Here is a 25,828-nt window from a genome sequence, read left to right as displayed (position 1 = left end):
CCTTGATGCCCTAGAAGGGGCATTAGTCAGCCCAAATGGCATCACTAAATACTCATAATGGGTCCTGAAAGCAGTCTTATGAACCTCAGCTGGGGCCATCCTAATTTGGTGATAATCTGATCTGAGGTCTAGCTTAGAATAAATTTGGGATCCTCCTGACTCACCCAACAGTTCCTCAATCAATGGAATGGGGCATTTATCTTTGATATTTACTGATTTAGGGCCCTATAATCAACACACATCCTCTATTTACCATCCTTCTTGCCAACTAGCACCACGGGTAAGACAAAAGGACTACAACAGTGTTGAATTAAGCCCTGAGCCAACAACTCTTGAACCATCTTTTCAATAATGTGATTTTGTTTTGGAGAGTACCTATAAGGCTTACTGTTTACAGCCTTACGTCCCTTAACCAAAGGAATATAGTTATCAAAAGTTTTCCTACAAGGCGGGAGTTCCTCAGGCTCTTCAAACAAATCGTAATGATCCAGGAGCAATGTTTTGATACCTTGAGTTGACCATTTTCAACATTTATTTCATCTACCTTGATCATGAGCACCTGTGCAAATTCCCCTTTTAGTTGGTGTAAGGACTCAGAATCTATAAATTGAAGTTGAGGTTTAATCCCTTGTAAGTAAAACAACATCCCTTGATATTCAAACTTCATTGTCAATTTACCGAAATTGAATGTGATGTCCCCTAATTCACTCAACCATTGACAACCCAAAACTATGTCACAAGTACCCAATGGTAACACCAACATACCGGCTTTGAATATAGTGTTATGCAATACCCATTCCGGTCCTTTACACATCCCAGAAAAGGGAATATAGTGTTATGCAATACCCATTCGAGTTCATCCTCTTCATTTATCACCTGCAACTTATTTTTCTTCGTCTGTGACCTCCATCGATGGAATCATGAAGTTCCTGATACGAGCTGCCTCCATTTGATCTTGTCCATTTGAAAACGTAGCCACTTCCATGGCAATTTGTCCAACCGACTCAAAACTTCAGAAATTTCGGACGCCTTAGATGTGCTAATCCACTGTGTGATTCGTATAGAGCTGAGATTGAACAAGAAATTAAGCTAACTAGAACATAGAAGAAACTAACAAGCTAAGGATTCTAATTCATAATATGTAGAAAGTGGTAAAATGGATACATATAGCATGCCACCTTCTCAAAACGACGAAGGACTAAAAGTATTCAATGGGATAATATAGAAGGGGTGAACGTGTAATTGACTCAACTACTAAACGTAAGAACAAAACTGTAATAAGGAATTAATAATAACTAACTGGACCCCGCTTCTAATTAACTCAGCTCTCTTCGTATGTACGACCTGCAAGCTAAGAGTACCACTCTTCGAAGCTCAGTAATTCCAGAACACTCATGCCACCTTCAACATGCTACTAAAACACTCCATAACTAAGATAAATTGGAAAGGAGGCAGTGGATCCCCCTGCCCCTCTCTCTGCCGGAAAGAATCCTTCTGGTGTACTATTTACCATGACTTAGAATCTCACTGTCGTTATGCAGAATCCAATCCAGCCTATCCACTTCTTCCCAAAACCCATGATTTTCATAATTTTCAGTAAGAAACTCCAATTGACGTGGTCACATGCCTTCCTCCAAATCTAGCTTGCAAATATTCCCTGGTTTGTTTTGTTTTGTTTTATTTTGATGTGGTGTGTAACAACTCATTTGCGATTGAGCTGTGTGAGAAAGAAAAAAATTGCATAGAAAACTTAGCTTGATTGTTCTCTCAAGCCATTGGGTTTAAATAGCTAAGTGTACATTTTGTAAGAAAGGAAAGAGAATAAAAAATACATAATTACTGGAGTAAACCAAGCTATACTATATTTACAAGATCCAAGAATATTCAACATATCTATGAGATTCTAACACTCTCCTCAAGCTGGTGCTTATAAATCGTATATGTACCAAGTTTGTTATATAAATGTAGTTGATACGAGAACCAGTCGCCTATACCTTCTAGGATCACCGTGGGGCTCCCCTTCTCGTGGTAGAAGTTTAATAGTCAGATCCACAGGAGTGTCAATGGCTCTACAGCCTCCCATACATATCTCCTAAAAAATTCCAAGGCATACTTACGATGTGAGATGACAATTCTTGATTTGGATTGCGCTACCTCAACGCCTAGGAAATGCTTCTGTCTGCCTAGGTCATTCATTCGGAAATGATGAAAGACTTGTTACTTCAATTTGTTTATACCATCTTCATCATTGTCTGTGATGACTGTATCGTCAACATAAACGACTATATAAATGCACAGATTATGAGCGGTATGTTGATAGAATACGTAATGATCAGCCTCATTACGAGTCATACCAAAATCTTGATTGATCGTGCTGAACTTACCAAACCATAGTTGAGTAGACTGTTTCAAACCATATAGTACTGACGCAACTAACATACAAGACCACTAGACTCCCCCCCAAGCAACAAACTAGGAGGTTGCTCCGTATATACTTTTTCAAGATCGTCATGGAGAAAAGCATTCTTAATGTCCAACTGATAAAGAGGCTGATGGCGAAAAACAGACATGGATAGAAAAAGACTTAACATATGCTATCTTAGCCACGGGGAGAAAGTATCACTATGATGAATGTCAAATATCTGAGTATGACCTTTGGCACAAGATGGGCTTTAAGTCCATCAATTTGACCATCTAGACCAACTTTGACTGCATACACCCACCGACAACCGACGGTAGATTTGCCAGGAGGTAGAGGAACAAGCTCCCTGCTTACACTAGCATGTAATGTAGACATCTCTTCGATCATAGCCTGTCGCCATCGAGATAGCGCTTCATCTGTGGACTTAGGGATAGAAATAGAGGACAAAGATGACACAAAAGCATAATGGGGTGATGATAAACGATGATAACTCAAACAAGTATAATGGGAATTGGGATTACGAGTGTATCAAATATCTTTCCAGAGTGCGATCGATGGACTAGGAGGAGACAAGTCCACAGTAGGTGAAGGATTCAGTACATGACGTGAATCATCGAGACATGATGTCGTACACTGACGACTATGATAAGTCAAGAGTAGTGGAGAAGTAGAAGGTTGAACTGAAACTATGGGTGATGGAACTGGAGCTGTAGGTGGTGGAGCTGGAACTGCAAGTGATGACACTAGAGATTTAGAGAAAGATGAAGGAGAAGTGACTGAATCTCCAAAAGATGGAGTCAGTATCATCGAAAAAATGTCTAAGTGATCACCTGGATCGGTGAAATATGGCCGTGTTTCAAAAAAGGTAACATCAATGAGACATAAGACATGGCTGAAGGTCAGGTAATTAACATTGATTTTCTTTCTGCGTCCTCAAGTAACCTAGATATACACATTTAAGTGCACCGGGAGCTAACTTATCTTTCCCTGGAGTAAGCTTATCGACAAAACACGTGCTCCAAAAGACATGAGGTGGAAGAAAGAACAAAGGTGAGTGGAAAACAAAATAGAGTATGGAACTTGATGTTAGATAAATGAGGATGGCAGGCGATTAATAAGGTAATAGGATGTAAGAATTGCATTCCCGCAAAAATGTAACTGGACATGAGATTGCATGAGTAGGGTATGAGCAATCTCATGAGATGCTTATTCTTCCTTTTAGCTACCCCAAATATCTAAATGAAGTAAAGTGAGAGGTACTCTGCCTAATTAGCAAGACGTCGAGGAAAATGGGAGCGAGTATGCTTACCGAGTTGGCATGACTCACACTCTAGAGTTGACATGTGAGACAACTAGGTACCAATTTTTGAATGAATTTTTGATAAACTAGGATGTTCTAACCGTCAACTTTTTGCGCGGAGTGCCCTTCGTTTGGGGTGGTCTTTAAATTTTGCCCCTCATATTTGAAATCTTTAAAATTTGCCCTTCGGCTAACACCCCGTAGGTTCCAGGTTCGAACCACGCGCGTCAAAATTTTAAAAAAAAATTCGCAAGGCAGAGTTTAAATTTCGCTATCTTGGACCCGGCATACTTTTGATAAGGAATTACCAAAGTTATGCGGACCCATACTTATGCCTTGTGGGCAGACTTGGCATAAGTATGCCGGGTCCGGCATAACTTTGATAATTCCTTCACAAAGTTATGCCGGGTCCGGCATAAAAGTTTGCCCATTAAAAGTATGCCCCCACCGGCATAACTTTGTGAAGGAATTATCAAAGTTATGCGGACCCGGCATACTTATGCCTTATGGGCAGACTTGGCATAAATATGCGGGTCCGGCATAACTTTGATAATTCCTTCACAAAGTTATGCGGGTCCGGCATAAAAGTTTGCCCATTAAAAGTATGCCCCCGCGATAACTTTGTGAAGGAATTATCAAAGTTATGCCGGACCCGGCATACTTATGCCAAGTCTGCCCATAAGGCATGAGTATGCCGGGTCCGGCATAAAATGTGTAATTCCTTAACAAGTGTATGCTGTTGGCGGCATAGCGAAATTTAAACTGCCTTGCGAATTTTTTTTAAAATTTTGACTGCGCGTGGGTTCGAACCTGGAACCTATGGGTGTTAGCCGAAGGGCAAAATTTAAACATTTCAAATATGAAGGGCAAAATTTAAAGACCACCCCAAAAGAAGGGCAATTCTGCGAATTGCCCTCTAACCGTCTATGTAATAAATCAGGTGAATCAGTAGCAGGACAAGCTGTTGAAGGACGACAAGATGTGAGTGATTTAGGAAGGATAAGGTAATAAAGTCTGTGATTCAGGCCCGGTACCAATGCGTCCTCCTAACTGCATTCCTGTATAAAAAAAAGTCATCAAATTAATCAGAGCAGTTAAGTGATTTGTCTAAGCAACTAATGTATATGAGATTAAAAGGACTACCAAGAACATAAAAAACTGAATTCAAAGGTAAAGAAGGGAGTGGATTAGCTTGACCTATCCCAGTTTAATGGCTTGAGACCCATTGGCCGTTGCGACTACTGGAAGGGATTGAGAGTAAGAATTAGTAGTGAAAGCAGATTTATTACCAGAAATGTGATCAGATGCTCCTGATTCAGTAACCTAATTACTACGAGAAGAAGATTGAGAGACAAAAGTCACGCTATTACTTGTCTGAACGATTGAGGCTATCTTAGAGGATGTCTGCTTATTTGCTTTTTACTGAAAGAACTTAATATAACCCGATAGAGAAACCATCCCGCTATTCAAGGTATTGGATCCCATTTTGTTGTAACCAAAGTTCAAATGACCTCCAAAGATAATAAAGTAAACTGTAACCAACTTTGCTGTACACCTCGGGAAAAAAATACTGTAAGATATATTCTGTAACACTGAAGAAAAGGCCCTAAAAAGGAACTGTGTTTGCCGGAAAAAACTGTTCCAGTGACTGAAATCCAACAAAAAGCTGATGGGTCAAGGCGGAATAGATAGTCGATCACTAGGGAAAAAGAAACAATTGTCGGAATCTGGAAAAGAAAAGGGGGAGCGAATGTGAAGCCTAGAAAGACGGAAGGAGTTAGGATAAGGTGAAAAATAATTAGTTCTGTCTTGATTTTTTTTTTTTTAAATGATAAGTATTTTAATTAAAGGGCAGTCTGGTGCACAAAGCATCCCGCACTAGCAGGGTCCCCGGAGGGGCCGCACCCAAGAGGTGTTATGTAGACAACCTAACCTATGCAAGCATTAGTGGCTGTGTTTTAATTAATTGTTTTTAATAAACAGGACAAATAAAATGGACCCAAAGGAGTAGCAAAATAGATTAATTAGATTAGATCTCGCGCTAATTCAAGAAAGGAGAAGAAACTGTATGGTTTGGAATGCTACTTTTACAACTTATACTTCTCTGACAACCTTTTGAAGACGAGCAATAAATGGGATCCACATTTTTAGATGTACACATGATTTCTTTTACTCCTCCCATTGTGTTGATACACAAATGTGGCAATTAGAAGTCACTGCAACTTGATAGCAACGACCCTGGGGTTGTTGATTTGGTGGGGGATACGTTATGATTTACATAAATGTTGCCTGTTTTATTTCAAAATCCAATACTCTCGCTGCACAATGTACACTTGCTCTAAGCTGGAGATTTTTGTAAGCTGATTGCAACTTACACTTAGTTCACTCATTTATATTATAGAAAAAGAGACATAATAATATCAATAGATACAATGTTGCACTTGAAGTAGTTGGTGTGATGTCCATATTGGGCTGGTCTCTTCCCCATAAGGTCCAACCTTGGGGCATAAGCGCCTGTTGCTACCCATATAGTCATGTTTCATAATGCTTTCCATTTTTTATTATTCTCTGTATTATTTGAACCTAAAATAACTTATTTGGCGGAAACTAGAATCTTATAATGTCATTTTGGTTTCAGCATTTTAAAAAATGCAAAAGGGTAAAAATTGCCCCTTAAGTATATGAAATTCACAACAATTGCCCTCCGTTAATGTTTTGGCCCATCCATGCCGCAATCGTTACTTAATTAGGCTAATAATGCCCTTATTTCATGCAGAACTTAACCGAGCATAATTAGAAGACAAATAAGGGCATATATGGACCTACACATATATATTAATGAGATATTTGGTCCAATTTAGTTTGGAACTGCAATTGTGCAACAACTTGTAAAGTTGCATTTATGAAGCAACTTGGTTAAATTGTAGTGAGTTTTTCTCACCAATTTAAGGCATCACATAGCATATTCTGAGCCAATTTTAAGCGGCTTAACGTGCCGTTTTGTACAATTTAAATTAGAGGTTATATGTAAAATACAGCAAGGATCATGTCATAAAGTAAAAGAAATTCATTAAATTGTTTCAAACCACAAAATATCTTTACGTTCCATTAAACCACCAAATGTCATCAGATTCCATCACCCCGCAAAATATGGAGATATGAGTGGAAGGATAGGCGGCTGAGGAATCCTATGGTTGTTCTTACCTTGTCTGGAAAACAAAACTAAAGCACGAGAACTTAACCTTAAATGACATTCTTCCCAACTAAGAAAAAGATTATTAAAAGTCTGCCAGACATGTCTTTCAGTATGTAAGCATCCTTAATAAAAAGGAAAAGTTGCATTTTCAGGATTGATAGAATCTAATGGCATTAGGTGGACTGATGGAAGTAAAGACATTTTGTGGTTTGAAGCAATTGGTGGGTTCGTTTATGTTACTTCGATGCAATGTAAGTGCATTTGTGATTTCATGGATTCTTACAGCATTTGGTGATTTAATGGAATATGGTAATGAATTTTCTTGTTTTATGACATTGTAGTTATTGTATCTTTGCCTACAATCTCTAATTTAAATTGTACAAAATGACATGTTAAGTTGCTTAAAAATGGTTCTGAATGTGCCTATGTGATGCTTTAAATTGGTAAGAAAATTCACTACAATTTAACCATGTTGCTTCATAAATGTACCTTATCAAGTTGTTGCATAATTGCAGTTAGGAACTAAATTGGACCAAATATGCCCTTATTAGTCTTCTAATTATGCTCGGTTAAGTTCTGTGTGAAATAAAGGCATTTTTGGCCCAATTAAGTAACGACGGGGGCGTAATTGGGCCAAACTATTAACGGAGGGAAATATTGTGAATTTCGCATACTATAGGGAGATTTTTGACCCTTTTCCGTTAACAAAATAATGATAGCAACCGTTGTGTGAACAAAACTGTAAGTAAGCATTTGGGAGACATTGTAATCTCTTTGTATGTTGAACCCACTTTTCTAAAATGCTCTGTCTGCCACTTAGTGAAGCTGCTTGGAGATGTGATGCGGTTAGGAGATTTTCACTGGAAAACCAAACAATATAGTGTTATTCTATGTTAGTTCATTGTTTGTCTGATCACCTCGATTCCTTGCTTTTGATATTTTTATTGTACTAAAGCAGTTACTAAGTTGATAGGTGGAGGTTAGTAAACATTTGATCGATCAATCTGACTTCTTCCTGTGTCAAGTGTTTAATACCTTGGATCACTTTGTTTCCCTATTTCCATTAGTCTAAACGTACTTGGTCAAGACTAGTTGCAATTTTATTGTGAGAAGTAATGTATTTTAAAGCACTCATACTTTGTCCCTAAAGGAGTTTAGAGCCTCTTTCTCCAATACTCTTGGTAGTTCTGGCACTACAATATGTGCTACTTGTCACACCCCGACTTTACTAGGGTGTGATGGGCACCCGACCCCACGTTTGGAGCCGAGCGAACCCGCTGACTCTCGTTACATATCAAATCTTCCAAAAATTCTTACGTCAACAAGTAATAGAAAACGTAGATAAGCCTCCAGATTTTTTTATTTTTTTTATTTTTTATTTTTATTTTTTTGAAACACAAAACAACAAGACGCGTTGGCTGATGAAGCCGCTGCCCGAACTGACATACTATACTCATGACTCCGTCTGCAAAGTCTCTAACTCGAACAAGACATCATAACATAGTGCTTTGACGCGGCGACACTCCAGGACTAAGTGGAGCTTGCCAACTTCGCTGGAACATCTTCTATAGCGGCCTTTGCTCGTCTGGGTGTACCTGCGCGGCATGAAACGCAGCGTCCGCAAGAAGGGACGTCAGTACGAAAAATGTACCGAGTATGTAAGGCATGAGTAATATCACGAAATCATAATAGAGAACATAAAGCACAACATAGGGGAGTGATATAACCTGTATCTCTGTTTGTCTACCATGATAGATATTGTGCGTGCTAACTTTACCCTCAGGAGTACTATATAGATACCGCAAGTAAGCGCCCGACCGTGTAGGTGCGGTGTATAACGCCCGACCATATAGGTACGGTGTAACGCTTACGAGCGGACCCGTGGAATAAGGAGTAATCGTAATCCGAGGAGCCCGCGATGCACGTACTAGCTTTTTAAAACAAACGTGTAAATATACGTAAGTAAACCGCCCGACCACGTAGGATCGGTGTATAATACCCGTCCATATAGGAACGGTGTATAAACCCCGCGTCCGAGCCTCCCGCGTCCGGGGTGTAATGCGCGACTGGGTGGTGTGTGTGCGCCGCCCGCCGTCGGACGGCACGGTGTCATAAAATAAATCATATGTGAAAATAAAGCATGCGCGGAGCCCAAATAGAAACTACAACTTCCCCACGGAGTGACATCGGTAACCTCCGATCACATTATGGATAATCGGGATCGCCTACTTATCACCTTGAAGGAACAATCATGAGGTGAGACTATCAATCAAGGATAACATCACGGGAAAACATAAAACAGGGTCGTGACATATCATTTCATATACTTTGAAACCTTTACAATAGTCATTATCCAAAAATAGCTTAACATTTCATATCGTCGTATTCATGGTAAGAACATATCCTTGGCATATTCGTCCTAGTCATTTTCTCATATCTAGCACCATCATTGTCATCATAAAATCATAGTCGTTGTTTTGATCATAAAAACTTTCAAGAATCGTAAAACTTAGATTTTGGAGAAAAATGGATATTTTGGAAAACATTCATAAACCTTTAGGAAGGAAAATCATGCTTTGGAATCATAACTTCTAACTTTTGAAAATAAGGACGTTATGGGAGCATTTATAAAATCGCAACGTATGATTCTGTACCATAGAAGGAAAAAGGACGAGCCTCGACATACATGCGCTGCCTTACTAGCTATGACATCCATCGAGCATGTTAGTCTACATTCAAGAGTTGACATATTCATTAGACTTATCACCATATACTTATCTCGATCCTTCAAACAATTTCATTTATATCTGTAGAAATTTGAAAGCGTCTCTCTAAAACATACCGTTCAGGAATCTAACTAGCGAAATTTTTAATCAACGACAATCCAGGAATTCACGGCCAAACTATCGACAATACCAACAAGTATTCTAGCAACACTTGATAACCAATTCAATCATTCAATTTAATTCAATTCAATTCAATTCAATTCACATAATCTTCCGACAACTTTCGATCAACCTACTACTTTATCAAAACCTTGACTTGACAACAACCATGTATTTCATAATCATTCGTATGCGTGCTTAACAACAACGACCCTTTTACGTTACATGATCCGTATAAACAACAACTAGAATGTCAATTACATCAATTTACACTAACTTACCAAAACATCTATTTAAATATAATCACTCTTTACACATTTTCATGCATTTACATCCGTCTCTACACTTCTGATAACGACGTAAGACTAAGTAAAACTTAATTCATTCAATCTTTCCCGCACATACGCACACCCTTTTGACCAAATCGTGCGCACGCAATACAACGTCATACGAAATTTTCAAGAACTCTTTGTCATGGTTTCTTTATATTACAACAACAACGTGACATGCTACATACACTAAATCCATCCTTTCTATCTGATACATTACATGTATAATCAAACACCACGTACGCACCACATACAACTCACGGCCTTTTTGCCTCGTATTCTTTATGAGTTTCACTCATTTTTATATACTATGACATGCGCAAACATTCATAACATATAAAAGAAAATGGATTCTTACCTCCTTATTGATCTTCACTTGGCAAGAATTTCTAACACACGACCAATACTTTTCTTACTCGACAACCCCTCCATGTTGTGAGGTCCTTCTACTTTTAGTAGATAGGCTAGAAGAAATAAATTTTCTTGGACAATTTCTTGCTTCAAATTTGAAACCCGTGTAGAGATGCTTCTTTTTTTTTTTTTTTTTTTTTCTCTCTTTCTTTCTTTCTTTCTTTCTCTCCCTCTACAAATTAAAATATGAACACACAATATATATATATATATAACCCCCGTGAGCATGTGAGGGGCACATGCCCATCTCCTCCACTTTTCTTTTCTAGATTTTTCTTTCTTTTTCTTGAATCTTTTCTAAAATAAAAGATGACTCATTTTAGTCATCATTTTTCATTCTTTTGTCTTCACATGGCCAATATGGCCCCTTTTTGGAACTTTCTTGAATTCTTATGAAATGACCATTTTACCCACTAGCCTTTTTAAACATTTCCATGAACTATTTTGCGAATTTTCCTTTTCGCCCTCGGCCTTTCTCGGTATTCCATATCAACAATATTCCTAAATAATATTAATAACCCATGCGCATTAAAATAGTTTTGAAAAACGGTCTTACCTTCCACATTCCACGACTTCTTCGAAATGTCCGAGCGCACGAAATACGGGCTATAACACTACTCTTCCAAATTATAACTGTAAGACTACTGCTCAACTTTAAGTTTCTCAGACCCCAAAGTTTGAGAGTCGACAAGAATTCATAACGTATAGTATGACCACCAGTGACCAAAAAGCTAAAAATTAGCAATTACCTCATTTGTAAGTAGCTGCTAGTAGTTATGGAGTGTGAGGACGAAGAATCTTGTGTTCAGTAAACCATTGGTCCATAACCTGAACCAAGTTGGTATTACCAATTCTTCGGTAACAGTTGATCACACCAAAAGCCTTCATTAGGTATACTCATGCATAATTTGCTTGCTCTTAAGTTCGCTTCTCATTGGCATGCTCATTGCAGAATTTACCATTTATCTCAAGTCTGGCCAGAGCAGGATATTTTGTTACATCTTCGTTTTATTGATTCGTTCAATGTGTTTGATGTGCCTTCTTTCTGTGGTTTTGATACTTCTATCGCAGTTGTCGGAGCTTGTCAATGTGGAAAGTTATGGGGAGTGGATACGTTTGGTTGCTGAATTTACTTTGAGATCTTTGCAGTCTTGGCAGGTCATCTCTTTGATAACTGCATTCAGGAATAGCCTTTGGTCACTAAATTTTTAACTCTGTTTTTCCCGAAATATCTGATTATTTTTTCCCCATGATCAGTGGGCTAGCAGCAGCGTTTACTACCTTCTTGGACTGTGGTCTAGATTGGTTTCGTCAGTGCCATATTTGAAGGGAGACACACCAAGCCTGCTTAGTGAATTTGTGCCAGAGATTGTCAAAAGTTTTATCACATCTAGATTTGGTTCCTTTCAGGTTGCACTATATCGATTTTACATTGGAGGTTGCATCAAGAGTTGTCATATTAAGTTGTGGCTTTTGATTTAGTTTCTGTTATTTTTTGCGTTGTAGGGTGAAGTTACTGATCTCTCAGAGAACCCCCTTGACAATGTTGAACTTCTTCAAGATCAGCTCGATTGCCTTCCTTATCTTTGCAGATTTCAGGTTCAGACTCTAAACCATTCACTTTGAAGATTATCAAATTGTTCTGAAAGCTGATTTGACTTTCTATTTCGGTCAAGTTCAGAATGTTCAGTATATGTTTTCCTGTTGGCTTTTGACTTACTGAAATTGCTGAATTCGGTTTTATACAACACAGTATGAGAGCTGTAGCTCATACATTATGCAGATTACTGATCCTCTGCTGCAGATGTATATGGTATGCTTAGGTTTTCTTTTTATGATTTGTAAGAGTTGGAGGCCCAATGGAGCTTATGCATTTGCATGATACATTTGTTTCTGTTTGGAACAGGATTCTGCTGATCCCCAGGTTCTTACGGTGGTGGAAACAAAATTTGCTTGGATAGTTCACATAATTGCAGCTATTGTTAAGACTAAGCAACTTAGTGGATACAGGTATTGCCAGCTTACTTATTTTAAATGTGTTGTGAAACTTCTAGGTTCGCCATTTGTTGTGAAACTTCTAGGTTCACCATTCTGCTAATTTTCTCTCATGTTTGTTTCCTCTTTCAGTGGGGAATCTCAAGAAATCCACGATGCAGAACTTTCAGCCCGTGTACTGCGGCTGATAAATGTTACTGATAGTGGTTTACGCAGTCAGGTTCACTCGAATTTCTTCCTGATACTTTGATAATATAGCACTGAAATGTAGAAAAGTTATTTTGTCATGTTCTCCTAAATTAAATTAAGGTGCAACTCTATTGTGTCAATTGCATCGTCTCTTTTACACATTCGAGCATTGTATTCTTTTTTTTTTTCTTTTTTCCCTTAGTAACTTGATCAAATTTGTATATACTGGATGACATTTCGGTTCTCATGTCATCATTTATGTCATTCATCATATAATGCAGAGATATGCAGAAACAAGCAAACAACGCCTTGATCTAGCTATTCTTGTGTTCTTCCAGAACTTCAGAAAGTCATATGTTGGAGATCAGGCAATACATTCATCTAAGGTACATAATTGGAATTTATTTGCTTTGGTACCCAAGTGGTTAACTTTCTATTCTCATTTCTTTCTAGGTATTTAATCCATTTATTCCTCTGCAGCAACTATATGCTAAATTGGCTGAGCTTCTTGGGCTCCACAATCATATGCTTATATTGAACGTCATTGTTGGGAAGATAGCAACCAATATTAAGTTTTACGGAGAGGTAACTGTCGTTGTTGATTCATGTGATTTCTCCAGGAATGTGAATCATTATTTTTCTTCTTTTTCATTAGAGCGAGGCAGTTATCAGTCAAACATTAAATCTCATGTTGGAAATGGCATCTGGGCAAGTATTATCTCACTTTTCTTCTCAAGGTTTTTTGCTATTATTAGATTGAGGACATCTCCGGCTTCTATTCTAATTACTTTAACCTGCTTTGGTTGGCAGATATATGACTGCAAAACTTCTTGTAAAGTTGGATACTACTCAATTTATAATCTCCAATCGGAATGTAAGTATCATCTATAACTGTGGCATACTGCTCCCTTTTATGTTGATTCCTGAACATTTGTGGCTTTGGTTGGACTGATACTTTAAATATTGCATATTTAGAGGAAGAATTCCCGTTTTTGGTGGACTATAGGTGCTCTCGTAGTAGAACTACCTTCTACTACATCATTGGCTTGTTGATCTTTATGGATGATAGGTTTTTGAAATTTAAAGCATCAATGGATCCACTTTTGCAGGTATTCATGTGTTTGGAAAAGTGATTAAAGTAACTTTCTTATTTGTCTTACCATGAATAGTATGCAAAAGATTTTACCCTCAGCTTTCTTTTTGTTTAACTGCACCACAAATTGCTCAACTCCCTTTTCCATGAATTAATTGCTCCTAGTAATTTGTTTTAGTATTATAGTTCCGAAGCTTTACTTATGTTTCTGCTCCTCACACTGATGATTTGAGTTTAATGATGCAATAACAGGTCTTACTGAGTTTGGAATTGATACCGGATGCCTTGTTTCGTACTGATGATGTTAAACAAGCATTAATTGGGTTGATGAGGATCTCAGAGGAGTTGCAATGGCTACAAATAGGTTAGTAGCATGGTCAATATGAATATTTCTGTTGAGGCACAAGACTTGATTTCTTTGAACACTCTCATTTTTACTTTGTCCTCCTATTCCTCCCATTCAACAGCCGAACGACATATGGTTTCCTATTTGATTGGTTATATCCAGCACATATTCCTCTTCTTCTTAAGGCCATTACAATATGGGCAGACACTCCAGAGGTGAGATTTAATCCTCAACTTGACACACTGCAGTTCTGATTACATACGCTAGTTTAGACTCGGTAATCAGTTTATTTACACCCCCTCCTTCGCAATGGTTCTCTTATCATCATCCATGTTGTGTACCTATAGTTATTGTTTTATCTATATATTTCTTCTTGTAACAGAACAGTTAATCATAGAAGTTTTCTGTGTTTTTGAAAAACAAATGCTTAGCTGGTGTCAAACATTTGTAATGATGTAACTGGTGAAAGCAATGTTTGGAGTTATACTGTACATGTGCAGTACTTTGTGGCATGCAGTTAAAGTGCAGTACTGCATTAAATCGTTTTAGGGTTTAATTGTTGATCAAAGAGCATTAAGAGTTTCTGGTTTTATACCTTTACCACGGTTCTGTTTTCCACGCATCCTTCCATAGAAGTTGTACTCCAAAGAAGTACATCTACTATGCTATATATATGCTTCTCGCTTGACATTTACTTGCTATTAACAATAATGAGCTACTCTTGTAGCAGTATGGGTGCTGGATAAAGAACGTTTGTGTATATGGGTCAACATGCTGGTGAAATGAAGAGTACTAGATTGTTGAAATTTGTTTGCCTTGACAAGATCTAACAATTATTGAAAACAAATAAATAACTTACTTTTTGGAATATCAAATCATAATGGGCACTTTTCCTTTAAAATTTAAGAAAGTTTTCTATTTAAAAAATCAGAAATTGATCCCTAGAAAGTGCTTGTGCTTTAGTGCACACTGGAGGCTTTTTAGCTTCTTCTGCCTTTAGAGCTAATATAACCATGTCTTCATTTCTATTAATGCATGGAATAGGTGACAACACCGCTACTTAAATTCGTAGCTGAGTTTGTGCTGAACAAGTCCCAACGACTGAATTTTGAAACGTCATCTCCCAATGGCATTCTTCTTTTTCGAGAAGTCAGCAAATTGATTGTTGCTTATGGATCCAGAATTCTTTCTCTGCCTAATCTCGTGGATATGTATCAGTTCAAATACAAGGGTATTTGGATTTCCTTGACTATTCTTTCAAGAGGTAGGATTTTTTTAGCTTCTAATCTATTTTGGTAATAACTTAGAATTCCGTGTAATTGTTGGCCCTTCAAATGAAAGGTTTTCTGTATGTTTGTTGCTTACAAGACTAACCTTCTCCTGGCTGCTAGTTGCATGTCAAGGAGAAGAGTTTCAGATTCCACTATTTGTGCTTTAGATTGTCTTGGTTTCCCCCCTCTTTTGCCTTCTAGTTGTGATGAACTTAACTAGAGTAACTTATCAGTTTTGTTTTGAATAAGTTCCTTTCCTCTGAATCAGAAATTACTCCCTCTGTCCCAATTTATGTGGCACTTTTCGTTTCCCGAGATTCAAACTGCATGAACTTTGACCAACATTTTAAGATATTTTTTTTCACCAAATTGATATGAGAAAAATTGCAAATTATAGTACTTTTCATATAGTTTTCAAATATATAAATTTTAATCCTAAAATATTATGTTAATCTAATCCAATTTAGCTTCAAAGTTTAGGCAAATTGACTCTCGAAAAGCGAAAAAGTGCCAAATAAATTGGGACGGAGGGAGTAATATATTTGATAAAGTTGACTTTTCTATAAACTTGGAATTCTATGATCTTATTGTTCTTAACAGTCAAGTGAAAAGCTATTTAAGCAAGTTCTGGTTACCCTTTGTTTTTCTTTTTCCTTTGTTTCCCCTTTCTCTTTGTCATTCTGTTCCCTTTTAGAGAATATATGTTGCTCTTTTCCCAGCAGATTGTATGTGTTCTCTCTGTCTGTGTATTTAGCCAATCAACAGTACAGTAACCCTGAAAACGTAATATGTTAAACAAATGAGAACGTAAAGGACTGCATTGATAGTCCTTTCATTATGTAAGTGCTTATGCTTCACTCTTCGCTGTAGCGCTTGCTGGGCACTATGTCAACTTTGGGGTGTTTGAGATTTATGGCGACAGAGCGCTTACAGATGCTTTTGACATTGCTATGAGGATGGCACTATCTATTCCTCTGGCAGATATACTCGCATACAGAAAGGTATTATATTAAGAGCTGGTTGATTCAGAAAGCTCTCTGGTAATTTTATTTCTTAGATGCTTATTACATGATAATTAACTCTTACTATACAATGTTAACAAAATAGTACGTTTAGACTGGTATTATTTTTGAACTTAAAAACTTTTGCTCCAGAATTTGTTGCCAGCATTCTAGTTATTTTGGAGTGTACTCCCAACCAAGAACGGTAGCATCACATATGCACCAAGTTTGAGCCCCAAGTTTGTATGGGCTTGTTGCAGGTGTAAAGTATGGTTTGTTGTGGGAGAGTTATCTACATCCACTCAGCTAAGAAAACATAATTAGAAGTGACATTGTCACAAGTTACAATACGGGAAAATATACAGACTACTGAGACGTTTGAGAGGTCAACATTGTGGTGGGAAGAAATAGTCCTGTTGTTTAATGGGCATTATGTTTGATCTGACGGTTAGGCAATTTGGTTCTGACTATGATGCTAGCATATGAAAAATGCTGAAGTAGCTTAATTATTACTATAATTTTATCAAGATATACATCTTTAAACACCACTGATAGTTTTATGTGTTTGGAATGCCATTTGTATGCCTATATAGTGTTTGCTTGGAGGAGATTTTGGCCATTTCTGAATTGTGTATGTCGGGAGTAGATTCATAAGAAGAAGTTGATGATTTTGGTTTCCGTTTTCTTTTACGTTTTCTTCACTTTCTTTTTTGCTGTTTCTTTGTCTGTAACTTTTACATATTCTTTTGATTGGTATAATTGTCAAATATTTTAAACTAGTGACCACTTGTTTGAAAAGTGGACCTTTTCATTGTTATTCTGGCAAAAATTAATCTGTTCAATCAGTCCTATTGCTGCTTCATAAATATTAGAACCTCAACATGCAATTCCTTTGAACAAGCAGTAGTGTCAATTATGTTAATTTACTTAAGTTGTTTATCTTTAAGAGTAGCTTCAACCCTTGATTGCGTCCTCAGTAGTGGGGCACAGCTCTTACACGAATTCTGAGGTGTATATGTTCTTTTTCTCTCTGTAGATAATCACGCTTTCGTCATTCCATTATAAAAATATAACCACTTCCAATTGTCTCATCCTACAGCTTTCAGGAGCTTACTTCACATTCCTGGAAATCATGATGAAAAACCAGATCCAGTTGATACTAAACTTGGATTCAAGTAGCTTTACATTTATTGCTGGATCTCTCGAGTCTGGACTTAAAGTACTGGATGCAAATATCAAATCACAGGTCTGTGCTTTGTGCTGACCATTGTCCTTGGAATGTCGAATGCCATTTCTTTGTATATGTTTATTCTTTGCAACTGCCGAGAGATAATATAATTAAGTTACTAAAAGTGTGATAATATCTTAAGCTTTTACATGAGGTAGTAACACATTTCAACATTGTATCAGAGGAGGCAAAGTCCTGAGTTCAAATCTCACTACCACCCTAAAAACAAAAATAAAAACTTTCACGTGTTTGACTCATGCTAAAGAATCAGGTCCACACATGAATTTGGCATAATATAATTAAGTACTAAAACGTGTGCCCTTTCTGATAGCTTAAGCTTTTGGATGAGGTGGTGACACTTCAACAAGGCTGCTGGGATAGTCATATAATCTATTCTCAACACACTAACTCTACTTATTTTGTTCTAGTGTGCATCTGCTGTGGACAGCTTGGCTACTTTTTATTTCGAACAAATAACAGCTGGAGAGTCACCTACTACCGCCGTGGCTCTTAACCTGGCACAACATTTAGCAGATTGTCCAAACATATTTCTTGAAGTAAGTTCAACTGCTCTCTTTATTTAAAGCAATAATGATTTCAAGAACTTTTTTAGTAACTGCATATGGGTGGCGTGGAATTGGGTTTAGCCGTGTCATTCCAGTATTTCAGCAGGGTACTCTGTTTATTTATTTATTTATATATATATATATATATTTTTTTTTTTAATGAATTAATTGGCTTCATTGATGGCATCAAGAACATGCAGAATATTTACAAAAAAATAGAAGCAAAAAGGGAGTAACAAAGTTCAAAAAACTGTCAGGGGAGTCTACAGGGGATACATTAAACCAACTATATAAATACAAGACATCTTGCTTTTTTGAGACTGGTGAGATTTGAAAGTCCATCAAAACATCTTCTGTCGCTCTCATCCCAAATACTCCAAAAAATAGCTGCAGGTATCATCTTCCAGATTTTCCTGATGGTGGAGTCGACTTTCCAGCAGATCCAACTCTCAAAAGCTTGTTTGATACTGTATTACATGGCCCAACTGAGTCCAAAAAGAGATTAAAACGTGTTGCATAACTCTGCTGTAACTAGGCAGTGCATGAATAAATGACTGGGTTTCTGTTTCCTTGTGGCATAAGTAGCACTTGTTAACAATTTGAAAATTTATTCTATGTTAAGCATGCCTCTTAAAGTGCAGTCCAACTGAAGCATACTATTTTAGGGGCAACTCAGTCCTCCAAATTTGCTTCCATGGCCAATGGTCAGGAGTTTCATTATGAGCTCTTGACATCTTGTAAACTACGTTCACATTATTTCACTGGTCAGGAGTTTCATTATGAGCTCTTGACATCTTGTAAACTACGTTCACATTATTTCCCTGCATCTGCAGCTCCCCACTTGAATTGATTTGCTGTCTGTCTTGGAAGTTATTTAGTGCAGCAAGCAGTCTGACTAACTCTTTAAATTCCCAATCATGCATGTTTCTTCTAAACAAAATGCTCCATGCGTTACCTTGTCTAACAACAAACAGCAAACCAAGTGTAATCCCATGAGCGGGGTCTGGGAAGGCGAGATTGGCACCCGGTGCCTATACATAGAGACAGCTGGGCCGACAAGGCCGAACTGTATAGCAATCTGTAATGTCTTAGGCCGACGAGGCCATATCTCGTAGAAATCTGAAGATAACGTATGTATCAAACTGAACGAAATCAACCCAAAAGATACATATACGTATACGGGCCGACAGGGCCACCATGAGTCTCAGCAACAACCAACCCAGAAGGAGTATCTACACGGGCCGACAAGGCCACCATATAATGTAAAATAACAACATCAAGGCTGGAAAGGCCATACCACATATTATACATACAGGACATGTCTACAAGCCTCTAAGGAACACCAACTGTCCTGTGGTCGGGACAGGGCACGACCTACCCGTTGTGTGTGTGTATATATAGCAACATACTAAAAACCTCTAGACCTGGCAATTCCAGATGACATGGAGCTTACCAATCAAGTTGAACTCTGGCGTCGCCTACTGAGGAGGCAGGCATGAAATGCAGCGCATCCGGCAAAAGGGATGTCAGTACGAAACTATATACCGAGTGTGTAAGGCAACTGAATAACTATAACTGAAACTGAACTGATATATATAAACAACTAAATGTAACGGAGAGTCAAGGATGATCCGAGGGTATACCTTCCTGCTTCTGACTCATATCATGTAAATAATACAATAGTATACCCGACCATATAAGGCTCGGTGTGTATCTCTACCTTGCTATGTAAGGCTCGGTGTGTATATCTACTCGGCCATATAAGGCTCGGTGTGTATGTCTACCAGGCGCTCGGTACTGGATATGAACTCCCGACAAGGGCTAACTACGATACAAATGAGATAGGACAATATGAATAGAGCATTCTATGAACAACTCCTCTTCTGAACGTTTCTTTCGGAAATCGTTTTTGATATGGATTCATGCCACAAGGAGGTAAAGAATAGCCATTGCATACCTTTAGTGTCGACCCTATCGACGACAACGAACTTGACCTTCTCTATACGTCACTCTACAATAAATGAGAACAACAATAGTGTGAAGCTAAGGGAAGGCACATCAATAGCATACCGAGCGGCAAGCTCGCTACATAGTAACTACACGGGGCTGCCCCATGCCCTATAACCATCCAAAGCTTACCATAACAACATATACATTCACCCACAACTACAATTCCAGCCCTTCAACACAACAAGAAAGAGCTCAAATATACCACATGATACAATAATGGATATGGAAAAGCAAGAAATTCAACAAGAAAGTAAAGGATAAATAGAATGACACAAAGAAAGACACTAATTGGCAACTAAAGCTCTATAATAGCTAAAACCTCAAATTGGCATACGATCTAGCACAAATTCTCTTAGGATGACCTCGAGGTACATTCCCAGCAGTAATCTCATGCTCAGCAAAACAAGATTCGTAAGAGAGCTTTCCATAAACTCTGTAGAAGTTTCTCTGCCAGAGACTGACAACAATATTCATAATTTACAAACTCCCTAATCAAATAAACTAAAGTAGTATATATACTAACTAAATAAAGAAGACTACTATGGCTATTACAATAATACCCTTAATGAACAAGGGCCTTGTTTGGTAGTCTTCTCAAGGGATGAAAGTCTTGAACTTGGAATAGCCCGCTTTTGGCATAAATAGCCTCTTTGCACAAATAGCCTCTGAAGCTATCTTCCATATCTTGAATGTGATGGTGTAAAGCCTTCCATCCAAGCTATCTCTCATATCTTGAAGGCGCATATGTTGACCTCGCACGATCTTCAAAGACTCCATCTCATGATAATGCTCCGTGGTGTGATCCCGTACACCCTCGAAAGCATCAATTAATGACTTGATGAAAAGTCCATGAACTCACTGCACAGCTCGGCTTTGTGTGCAAGTTCTTGATGGAGCTTGGCTTGCATCATTCTCCCCTTCTTGAAAAGGATTCGTCCTCGAATCTAAACCTTGCAAGACCATAACGAAGAGAAACAACAACAATGTCCTCAAAGCATGAAGGTTAGTGCAATAGTTAACAAATCTACCAACATGCCATGGACTCACAAACTTGTGATATAGCCAAGTATCAACTGCTTTTATGAAGAACAAGCTCTCACATAGAGCACTAAGCAATTGGCTTATCCCAAAGTTCATAAAATGAGGAATATCATAAAAGTACCAAGGGTGTCAAAATAATAAGTAGGCAATGTCACATCAGTTCTCTTAGACATGAAGCACAAATGATCCTCTATTTCCAAACTAGATCAATCACACAAATTTAAGAGTTCGCCGGGGTCAAAAGGGAAGGATATCCACATATCATGGTCAAGGCAACAACTATATACCCCAATAGGATCTCGCTCAACATAAAATGCACCCCTAACACTAGCATGAGTGTCATCATATGCAAATAGGTAGTAAAGAAAGGTGTCACGCAAAACTTCATCCATGGTGTCCTCAAATGTAGCCTCACTATTAAGTTCAAAAACAAGATCAAGCATCTTGCTTTACGATTACGAACAACACACAGAAGAAGTAGCAATTTGAAAACAAGTATCACCTTCCTTTATTAAACACTTCTTCCCCACAAGTGTATTATCATCCCCCACGGGAGGTTCTCCATCATAGGGAAGAGTGTCACCACTCCAAAGTGGATTTTCAAACACCATGTAGTCCCCAAAAGTGGCTACACTTTCAACATTACAATACATTCCACTAGACACTTCACTTTCAATAGTCATGTTAGCATCAAATAAGACATTATCTTTAAAGAAAGGGTAATCCATGAGCAATGAGGAGTCAAAACATGCAAGTTCACTCTCACAAGGACAAATGTCATCTTTCAAAGTACTTTCATTCACATGACTATCCACATGGCACACATCACCGTTACAATCTTGATTCTTATCACATGACACTAAAGCAAGATCAAGAGACTCATTTTGACATGAAACAAACAAAGATGAGGTGTCACATTCTTTCAAATGACCAACTACATCAACATCATCATTAACTAGAGGCTCAATAAGCACATCACAAGATTCCTCAAGTAGTGAATTAACATTACAAGCAAGTTGATCAACACAATTATCAACACTAGTTGGTAGCATGTCAAGCTCACAAGATTTACTAACATGATTATCACATGACAATGTACTACTATTCAATTCATAAGTGTCAACACTAGGTGGACACAAATCGATCTTGCAAGAAGAATCAATTTGGTCATCAAAAGGATTAACTAGTGTACGAGCACTTTCAATAATGACATTATCAACACATGATAAATAATCATTAAGCTCAATGCAAGGTAAACTATCTTTCATAATCAAATTGACATTAAGATCATTCAAAGGGGTAAGAGTATTAGGATGAGGTATTTTACCTTGATGTTCATTCAAAAAATATTCTTTACCTTGAGCTACCAATGGTAAGCTCATTTGACCAATTGAAGAGATGGGCTTGGCCTCCGTTCTTTCTGTCAAGCATGGGGGTTCCTCAAAAGAGGTAACCTTCAACAATTCATTTCTTTGAGTACCTACAAAAGAGTTTCACAACATGATGAAGAAATAGAAAGGTTAGATTGAATTTGTGGCAACTCTCTCACATCACTCCACACATCCTCTCTTTTTTCACTCTTGAGTTGCCACTTTGCATTCTCTTACTCTCTATCTTTTGTCTCTCAAGGGGTATGGTAATCTCCCCTTCTTGTGGCATCTCACAAGAGGCACTTTGCTTCCTTTCTTTTGGCTTCTTCTTTTGGGAAGTGGTTTTGGGCCTATACCCCTTTTCATGCGACTTGGGATAATGGCACCTAAAGTCCTCCTTCAATGCATCCCAAGTAGTAATTGGGCTTCCCATGTTGTACGCCCAAAAGTTCTAATAGACAATTGGATCTTCTTTCCTTGTGAATAGTTGCAACTAGCAAAGATTTCATCCATCATGAATTCCCATTTCTCATATTCTTCTCCACTAGCTTCCATCGTCAAGGTAGGCCATTTCACATTGGTTTCTTCTACTTTTACACTTGGATTCTTTGTAGGAAGTATACGTGGAAAGAGAAGTTTCCCCCTTTTACCCACTGCATACCGATGCCAATCTTGCTCATACGGAATCCCATGTACATCAAACCAAGCAAATTCCAAGCACAAGTCACATGTATCATAGGAGACACTTCACAACATACTTCCTCTTGATAATCCTCACAAGAGAAGGATACCTTCACCATCTTGTCAACCCAATATCCCCTTGTATCACGGTAAGGGTCTCTTTTCCTAACACAAGACAATCCTAGCCATCCAACCGCTTGAGGAGTAATTTAACAATAATGAAAGTAATCATCAATTTCAAGGCGAAATCCATCGTGACCAAACACTCTCACCAACATTGATTGAAATCGCTCTTTAAGTTCAATTTTTGTCTTGACCTTAGGCTTCACTCTACTCACAACACTGAGTAGTTTTAGTTGGGGATGACCTCATATGGATTAGACAACTATGCTTTTCGATGAGTGAGGGTCTAGAAGATCCACCACCACTTGCAAATGTAGGACGACTATAAGTGGACTTCTCGTGACCTCGAGATTCATTTTCATCATAAGTACTTGATACTTCACTATTTTCATACTCAAGGTCACTACATCACTATATTCATCAAATGAAGAGTAAGAGTTGTACCTTGTACCTCGTAGTACCTTCATAGTCATGAGGGTCATCATATTGATCTTCGGGTCATTAGCCTCGACATAGGATCCGTAGGTACTCCTTGCCTCGTATTCTTTATTGTAATGACCATAGTCGTATTCCAACTCTTATCATAAGCATCACACTCTTCATTGTACTCGTAGTCCTCGCCATCGCCCAGCCATGCTCCGTCATCATTATAACCGTCAAAGTCACCATCACAGAATCGGAATCCATGTAAGATACCTAGTTAAAACACTCGGCAAAAACAAGCAAACGGTGTTAGTAGTAAAATATCCTCACAATCGCTCGTATTTACACACGCTTTGAGCTTGGTTAGCACCACTCAATTGAACTCGCACTCTCTAGCCTTGCGGCTAATGTTGAATTTCATTTCTCTTCGATGGTTCACAAGGTGCACAATTACTACTTACGGTCGGAATGGATTCTGTTAAATGATGAACAGACGACTCGATACAAACTAGTGGACTTGAGCCAAGAAGTATCAACGAAGTTAAAAAGAGAAAAGAACGAAGAAAATGGGACGCAAGAACTAGTTAACAATCAAGTAAGAAAGATTACTCGTTGTTAATTAGTTTAGAGAATTTACGTAAAGAAACGAGAAGAAGTAGACGAATTCGGGTCAAATCCTTCACGAGGGTGGCTAGGTGGTGGTGCATGGGTGGCTTGGTTGGTGGTTGGACCCGCGTGGGTGGGGTTGGAGGGTATGTATATGGGCTGTTTGGTGGACGTAGGTGGGATTGATGGATGTGTTCGGGAAATACGGATGGAGGTGGTGCGTGGCCGAGGTTTGGTGTTGCGTGGGTGGGTCTTGGCTACGTCGTGGTTGCATGGCCGAGGGGGGTGGCAGCTACGTGGCCCACGCAATGGGTGGTGGGCAGAAACAGTGTTGAAATTGCCTTGTTTTTGTGTGATTCGTGGGTGTGTTAGAATTTGCGTGGCCCATGTAGAATCACGTGGCCATTTCCAGTGGCTAATATTGTGTATTGCCTTCAGCTGTGTGGCCTGCTTGCTTGGCCAGTCCACGTGACCTCCTTTTTTTTTTTTTGACTTCTTTGACTTGTTTGGCCCAACACAACCTAGTATATACTCTTTTTGGGGTAGAAAAACACTTTTTGACCTTTATCCAAAAATTATTTGGATCAAACTCTCCCTTTTGAGTGTCTTCTTCCTTTGAAGATATGGAGATTGCTCAAGAACACACAAGAACAATTCAAATTCTCAACCACCCTGAAATCAACTCCAAATTCACTCAAATTTCGGATTTGAGTTCCCTTTGACGTAGAGAACAAAGCCCACTACGTTTCAAGCTTCAATTTCACCTCCTTCAACAAGACCACTTTCAAGTTCTTAAAGCTTGAAGGTCCTTTAATGGTGGATGACTCAAAACAACTCGGGTTGACTCGAAACTTTATTTAGACTCTAGAAACACTAGGGAACAAGGATCTAGTGTCAAAACAACAAAACTGCCCAAAACAGTCCAACATCACATAACTCAAATACGATTTCCGACCATTGATTTGTATGTTCTAACTCATATAGCTTAGTCAGTACTTAGATACACTCAAACACATGAAAGAGATGAAAGATCTTACCTCAAAATAGTAAGGACAACCCAAATCCAAGCTTGCTTCACCTTGAAGAAAACCTCAAATCAACTACAACAAGAGAACTCAAGTTCTACAAGCGCCACGGGATTTCCAACGCAAGATTTACGTCGTTTGCCTTTGGATTCACTCTAGGATCATGGGGGAACTTTTGGAGAGCATTTAGGAGTGTTTAGGAACTGTTGCACCGCTTAAATAGGAAGTTGGAGTTTTCCACCACTTTATGTGGGTCCCGAAAGGGCTGCGTGTACAGTCCGGCTAAAACACGCATATCTCCCTACCATGACGTTGTA

At 38.4% G+C, this 25,828-nt stretch overlaps 1 pseudogene; it reads left to right on the top strand.

The window, feature by feature from the left end:
* The first annotated feature begins 3,110 nt into the window (after positions 1-3,110).
* The window catches only part of LOC132045414 (uncharacterized), a 33,212-nt pseudogene continuing 10,494 nt past the window's right edge, over positions 3,111-25,828 (top strand).

Source organism: Lycium ferocissimum, unplaced genomic scaffold (assembly GCF_029784015.1).
Source record: "Lycium ferocissimum isolate CSIRO_LF1 unplaced genomic scaffold, AGI_CSIRO_Lferr_CH_V1 ctg6600, whole genome shotgun sequence".
Lineage (NCBI taxonomy): Eukaryota > Viridiplantae > Streptophyta > Magnoliopsida > Solanales > Solanaceae > Lycium > Lycium ferocissimum.
The sequence above is the reverse complement of the archived record's forward strand: the minus strand, read 5'-3'. Positions and strand labels throughout refer to the sequence as shown.